Below are 7,474 nucleotides of genomic sequence, written 5' to 3'. Positions count from 1 at the left end.
TAGCAGCAGCATACCCCTTCATGGGCTCCCCAGGTGGCATAGTGGTAAAGAATTCGCTTGACAATGCAGGAGACACAAGAGATGTAGGTTCAACTCCTGGGATGGGAAGATCCCCTGGAGAAGGAGATGGCAACCTACTCCACTATTCTTGCCTGGAGAATCCCACGGACAGAGGAGCCTGGTGGGCTACAATCCATGGGGTCTGACACAACTGAGCGACTGAATGACTAAGCAATGTGTATGTTTCAATGTTGCTCTCTCAAATGAACACCCACCTCTCCCCCACTGTCATAGAGATCAGGCAAGGCTTTGTTGGGGTTCATGCTGCAGCTGAAGGGAGCAAAACCAAAAAACAGGTCCCCTTGCCCGCTTCGTAAGAGGAGACACTTGGGTCCTTAAATGGGGTAACAGGGTGTATCTGTGGGATGGGCAGGAGTCGTGACTTAGGTGGTCTGTCCACCTCTTGGTGGTTCTGTGTGTAGCAATCATGGACAGCACCCTGCTTTTGCTCCCAGCATCTCAAAAATGGAAGTTTGCCTGTGGTGGTCTTTTTATATTTTATTGCTCATGATTTCCCCAACTGCACATGCATGAAGTTATTTTTAGTCTCTTAAAGTTTATTTATATCTTATTGCTCAAGGAAACGTTTGTCCAGGTGCAGAGCACGCTGGTAGAGGATATTGGAGTCCCAGCCTGTCTCACTCTGGGATTGGACACAGACGACGAGAAAGTTCCAGAAGTGGCAGAACCACAAGATAAAGGAGTCCGATTCCTGAATCACTGTGTGGAGGGGAGACATTCAATGGCCACGAACACCTGCCTTAGACTATTAGGCGAGTGGGAAATCAATTTCTATTTTGCTCAAATCATTTTACCTTTGGGCTTCCCAGGTGGCGCTAGTGGTAAAGAACCTGCCTGTCAATGCAGGACATGTAAGAGACAGGGGTTTGGGAAGAACTCCTGGAGAAGAAAATGGCAACCACTCAAGTATTCTTGCCTGGAGAGTCCCATAGACAGAGAAACCTTGCAGGCTACAGTCCATAGGGTCGCAAAGAGTTGGATACGACTGAAGCACCTTAGCGGACAGAGCTTACCTACCTTAAGTAATGCAGAAATTGGTGTTGGAAAAGGACTGCTAAGTAAGAAACACATTATGTGGCACTCATTTAGCAGTTGTGCAGTGAGATACAAGAATAAAGAGTGAGCTGCAAAAATGGTGACCCATGTAATGCAGTGGCAGAATATTCAACTGTTGCCAGCAGTCATGTGGAATACAGATCAACAGATACACAACCTGTATCTCTAGGGGAAGCCATTAGAAAGATACAGAATGTTAGTGTATGTTAGAGTTGAGTTCCTTGCTACTTAAGACAAGTTACTACTAGAAAAATATGAGCCCTGCCAATACTTGACTAGTTTATAAGCAGAAGTAGAAAGGACCGAAGAAGGGCTCCAAGTCTGAAAAGCCTCTTGATTCTGGATCTCAAACAATAAGAAATAAAATTAGAAGAAAAAATTAAAACCCCAGACTTGGAAAAAGGACAAAAGCCCATTAAGAATTCTCAGTTAAATATAGCAGTTCAGTCTCTGCAGTTAAGATCAGATTAAGGGTTTCTACTCAAGCCTTTCCACTTGAGTCAGGTTTTCAGATGGCCTTACTGTATCTGTCCCTAAGTTGGGAGAAATCTACAGAGACTCAGAACTACATTCAGGAAAGAATTTGGGGCCTTGGGAATTTACTAGAAGCAAATAAGTGACAAACTGACTAAAATTTTTGAGGGGATTGTATTACTAACAGAGTCACAAACCTGGATGAAATAATCTTTGATTGGTCAAACCTTACCCTTTTGTCCTAAATTTGCATGAGTAGAAGGTGGACTATGAACGCTGTGGTCTTCAAAGAGGGCACTTCAGAAGTGGCCCCAAAGCATAGTGAGCAAGGAAAGATATTGAGAGGATGGAGAAAGGAGCCCTAGAGAAAAATAGAGAGTGAATTCATCCCAAAGAGCAGATTAAAAGACCAAGCAGGAAATTTGTTCCTTCTTACCAGACAAAGGGTCTCCATACCATCCACCTAGCAGGGTTCCATCATGCTGTTAACCAAGGACTCTGTTTTTCCTAGCGTTCCTTTTTCTAAACTGGGGTCTTGCCAAAGTTATCAAGTCCCATTCCATCATGTTATAGTGGATGTGTGTTACAGGCCAGATAACTTGTCTTTTATTGATAGTTAATATATCATGGGCATATGAGGAGCCACCCACAGATATGATTGAGAAAACATTGCCTCCTCGGGAATCCCATACTTTGAGGTGAATGTAGTGACTACATGGAGCTTTGGTTGTCTTTCTTGAGGAGGGCACAAGTGTAGGCTCTTTATGTGGAAAGAAGGGTGCAAGTGGATAGTTAGTGTCTGGAAGGGTGGACCGTGATAGATTGAAGCTATCTACTAAAAATCCATTTCTTCTTGAATGCACAGCTCGACCATACTTTCCGGGCTACATATGTAGTAGAACAGTTACATGAGTGAGTTCAACCCAAAGAAAGGGAGTGGAAGTGATGTAAGCCATTTCAGGGCCAAGAAGGTCATATGTCCCATCCTTGCTTCGTTCCTTTTCTGTTGCCTGGATATAGATAATGATGAGCTCCTAGACCCTGGAGAATAGTGAAACCACAAGCTAGAAAGAGCCTGGGTTTCTTAATCATCACATGGAAACGAGCTGTCTTCAGACTGTTGAGTAAGCAAAAAAAGAAATTCCTATTGTTTTTGAGCAATCATAAAATTTTGTGTATTTGTCACTCCAGCTTAGCTTACTTAATTAATACAAGAAGCAAAATGGTCTCTGTGTCTGCTTAACCCTTTTTCTTTCTGAAGATGGGCTTTCGTTGCACTTCTGTATGTAACTCAGATATTAGCTGAAGCTTCTCTTCTCCTTGAGTTCTAGGTGAAACTGGAATGGACCCTCAGTTTCTTGTTCTATCACTATCCAAAGACTTTCCCAAGATAGCTCTAAATTCCCAATAAAACTGCTGTTTTTATGGATTCCTTTCCTGTGAAGCTCCGCAGCTCAAATGGTCTTTATTCTGTTCCACAGTAATCAGACATGAAACTTAAACCTTTTCTGACTTACACACACACATATACATCACACCCACCACTCATTCACACAAATTCTTTATGAGCATGAGAAACTTTACAGAGAAATTGGTGAGGAAAAATGGAGGAAGAGCTTACAACCACCAAGTGTAAGCCTTCAATGAAATGGTAGATGTCACCATTCTTAAACCACCCACCCCTGCTGAGCCTCACTAGCGCTTCAGTTCACCTAGCCTGAATTTTCCTCTTTAGTTTTCACTCTTCTCCCTCCCTCTTTCTCTTTCCCCTTTTTTATACCAAGAACCAGACAAAAGCTCTTGGATGCAATGGACAGATTAACAATTTGGCACCCTGGGAAGACTGATAATTAGATGTCTTTTCCATATGCACCCCAATGTTCATTGTAGCACTGTTAACAATAGCCAGGACATGAAGCAACCTAAATATTCATAGACAGATGAATGAGTAATGAAGATGTATACACACACACACACACACCATACACACACACACACACACACACACACACACACACACACACTGGAATATTACTCAGCCATGAAAAAGGAACAAAATGGGATCATTTGTAGTAGTGTGGATTGACCTAGAGTCTGTCATACAAAGTGAAGTAAGTCAGAAAGAGAAAAACAAATGTTGTATATTAATACATATATGTGGAATCTAGAAAAATGATACAGATTAACTTATTTGCAGGGCAGGAATTTGCAGAAGTAGAAAATAGACATGTGGACACAGAGTGGGAGGAGGGTGAGACAAATTGGGAGAGTAGTATTGACATGTATACACTGCTGCTGCTAAGTTGCTTTGGTCGTGTCCGACTCTGTGTGAACCCCATAGATGGCAGCCCACCAGGCTCCCCCGTCCCTGGGATTCTCCAGGCAAGAACACTGGAGTAGGGTGCCATTTCCTTCTCCAATGCATGAAAGTGAAAAGTGAAAGTGAAGTCGCTCAGTCGTGCCCAACTCTTCAGTGACTCCATGGACTGCAGCCTACCAGGCTCCTCTGTCCATGGGATTTTCCAGGCAAGCGTACTGGAGTGGGGTGCCATTGCCTTCTCCGATGTATACACTACCATGTATAAAATAGATAGCTAGTGAGAAGCTGCTGTGTAGCACAGGGAGCTTAACTCGATGCTCTGTGATGACCTAGAAGCGTGGGATGGGAGGGTTGGAGGCAGGTTTTAGAGGGAGGGAATATGTGTATATATATAGCTGATTCACTTCATTGTACAGCAGAAATTAACATAACATTGTAAAGCAATTAGACTCCAATAATAAAATAAAAAGAATTGGATGCCTTTTCAAATGGGTATGTGGAGGGGAGGCAATGACTTGCCTGGGTGCAAGAGGGGAGAGCACAGGAGGAGTAGAACACTCAGCCTCTGCTTCGTCATCCTGATCAATTCCACTCTAGTCCCAAAGATGCACAGCTCACTGAGTAAAATAAACATATTGTGTGTAACTTGACCCATCCTCCTAAAAGGTTGTTTTAAAACCAGTTATCTGTTTTTATACAATCATGTTCCTGGTGGCTCTTCCCAACCCACATGGCTTATCAGAGTATCTGTCATAAACTTACCTTTCTATATCTGAGAGAAGTTTTGGTAATCTCAAATTTCCCTTTTCTTTCATATTTGCAGGGTCGATTTTATAATGAGGTTTCACTGCTGTTTTTAGGTTGGCATTCCAGGCAGGGGCCTACCAGCTTGCTCCTAAGACATCATTGCTCAACTGCCTCCATTCTAGGAGAAAAACCAAGAAATCTTTCCTTTTGCCCCAAGCAGTGTGGTTTTCCTCCTACTCTGATGTATTGGCACCAACTTACATTTGTCAATGAAGGGTTCCCAGCCCACAGTCTATAAGGTTTGGTTCAGTTCAGTCGCTCAGTCATGTCCGACTCTTTGCGACCCCATGAATCACAGGACGCCAGGCCTCCCTGTCCATCACCAACTCCCGGAGTTCACTCAGACTCACGTCCATGGAGTCGGTGATGCCATCCAGCCATCTCATCCTCTGTTGTCCCCTTCTCCTCCTACCCCCAATCCCGCCCAGCATCAGAGTCTTTTCCAATGAGTCAACTCTTCACATGAGGTGGCCAAAGTACTGGAGTTTCAGCTTTAGCATCATTCCTTCCAAAGAAATCCCAGGGCTGATCTCCTTTAGAATGGACTGGTTGGATCTCCTTGAAGTCCAAGGGACTCTCGAGAGTCTTCTCCAACACCACAGTTCAAAAGCATCAATACAAAAGTTTTGCACAAGAGGATTGACAATGATTAAGTAAACAAACCAGATGTTCTCTCTTATTGAGTTCTCAGGGCTTCCCTGGGGGCTCAGTTGGTAAAGAATCTGCCTGCAATGCAGGAGATACAAGTTTAATACCTGAGTCAGGAAGATCCCCTGGAGAAGGAAATGGCAACCCACTTCAGTATTCTTGCCTGCGAAATCCCATGGACAGAGGAGGCTGGTGGGTTACAGTCCATGGGGTCACAAGAGTCGGACACAACTTTACGACTAAACCTTCTTGAACTCCATAAAAGAAGGTTGGGTCAGTTGGTAGAAGGAACAGCCTCCCACCACCACCCCTCAGGTCTTACTGCCATGCGAATCTCCAGATATTGAAACCTGCTGGACTCAGCCTGGAACTTTGCTCCCCACATCTTGCACCCCTGCCTGCCCCTCTGAAATCTTGGTCCTGGCATCATCCTGCATCTATTGACCTAACGCCTAGCCCAGCGGCTGGTATAAGGCTAGAGTTCAGTGGACGCACACATGAATGTTCTCTATCCCTTCTGGGTTGAGGTGACTGTGGTAGGAGGAGTTAGATGCCCTGCCTGTGAGTTCTGGCTTTGCCTCTTCCTGTTGGTGTAAACTTAGGCAAGTTACTAGAATCCTCTAAGCCTCCATTTTCTTCTCTGTAAAGTGAGGGCGATATTATTTACTTCTTAGGCTGTTGTGAGGTTTAAAAATAACAGATGTGTTAAATGCCTGTACTTAATAAGCTCTCTAAAAACATTTAGTGCATCTGAGTATAAGGAAGTTGCATTTTATATGAGGGTTGTACTTTTTAAGACCTCATGTAAGTGAAAAACAAGTCTCATGATGCAAGACTCTTCCTGGCAGAGGATGGTAGCCATCATGATGGCCAGCTGGCAAGAGAATAAGCAGAATTTCCAATTCACTGGGCTCTTGAGTTAAAAATTTTGCAATTTTGAACAGATTTTAAATTTTAGGGTATTTAAAAAAAATGAGTCTTTATTGTTACTTTCACATTGTGCACTTTTAAATATACTCCAATCAAATTTGCTTAAAATACACCGAACTCCATGATTTGAGAGAGAAGAAAATGAAAAATGCACATTGTGATTCAAAATGAAAGATTCTTCATAGTCCCGCACAGCTGCATGTTCCCGCATTGCATTAACCTCTGGATCTGCTCAGCCTTCACTCTGGAATTTTTTAAATGTCATAACAGTGTACTTGCAAAATCATATGCTCGTGCACCCTTCACTTCCCCCAAGTGTGTAATCTTGTCAGGATGTTTTATCTGGTGCCATATATCTTGCACATGAAGAATCCATTTCCCCAAACAAACCATCACGCATGTCCACAGCGTCTATAAATTTTGAATCCTGATGTTATAACCCTCTGACGTTTGGATTGGCCTGACTTGGGCATAATTTGGAGACAGCGTTTTTAAGGAACAAAGGGGATGTCACTCTTTTCTTCCCAATGGGTTCCCACTGCAGAAAATAATGTCAGAAACATGCAAGACTTAACCCTGTTGGAGAAAGCCCCAGATGCTCTCCCCAGGGTACCAGGAGATTAAGCAGGCCTGATCTGTAAGCATCCCCACTGTAGGGGTGATAACAAGGTCATTCTGTACTTAGGTTTGGCTTTATAATAATACATCTGGCATCGATAGAGTTTCCTTCTTTCCAAGTGCTTTCCTATTTATGACCTCATTTTGCCCTCACAGGAGGAGGAAAAGGAGGTGGTTGGGACTAGCAAACCTGAGTTTCTCCTGCTCTGAGTCTAGGCAAGTCACTTTGCCTCTCTCAGGTTCAGTTTTCCCATCTGTAAAGTGGTACCATAATCGCTGTTGTGTTCTTGGGGTTGGATAAGTGCAAATGTGCCCATGATCTGAATGCGGAAGTGCTTTGGAAAACTCCAAAAAGCTCTGCAGATTTATCTCATTTTCTTGTGCTTCAGTCTATTATGCCTCACAAATGCTGCGTTTTTTTAACCAACTGAAGATTTGTAGCAACCCCTGTGTTGTCAGATGATGATTAGCACTTTTTTTTTTTAAGCAGTAGGATAGTTTTAAATTAAGGTATGTGCATTTTTTAGACATAACGGTATT

Source organism: Bubalus kerabau, chromosome 22 (genome assembly GCF_029407905.1).
Source record: "Bubalus kerabau isolate K-KA32 ecotype Philippines breed swamp buffalo chromosome 22, PCC_UOA_SB_1v2, whole genome shotgun sequence".
Lineage (NCBI taxonomy): Eukaryota > Metazoa > Chordata > Mammalia > Artiodactyla > Bovidae > Bubalus > Bubalus kerabau.
This window is presented reverse-complemented; position numbering follows the sequence as displayed.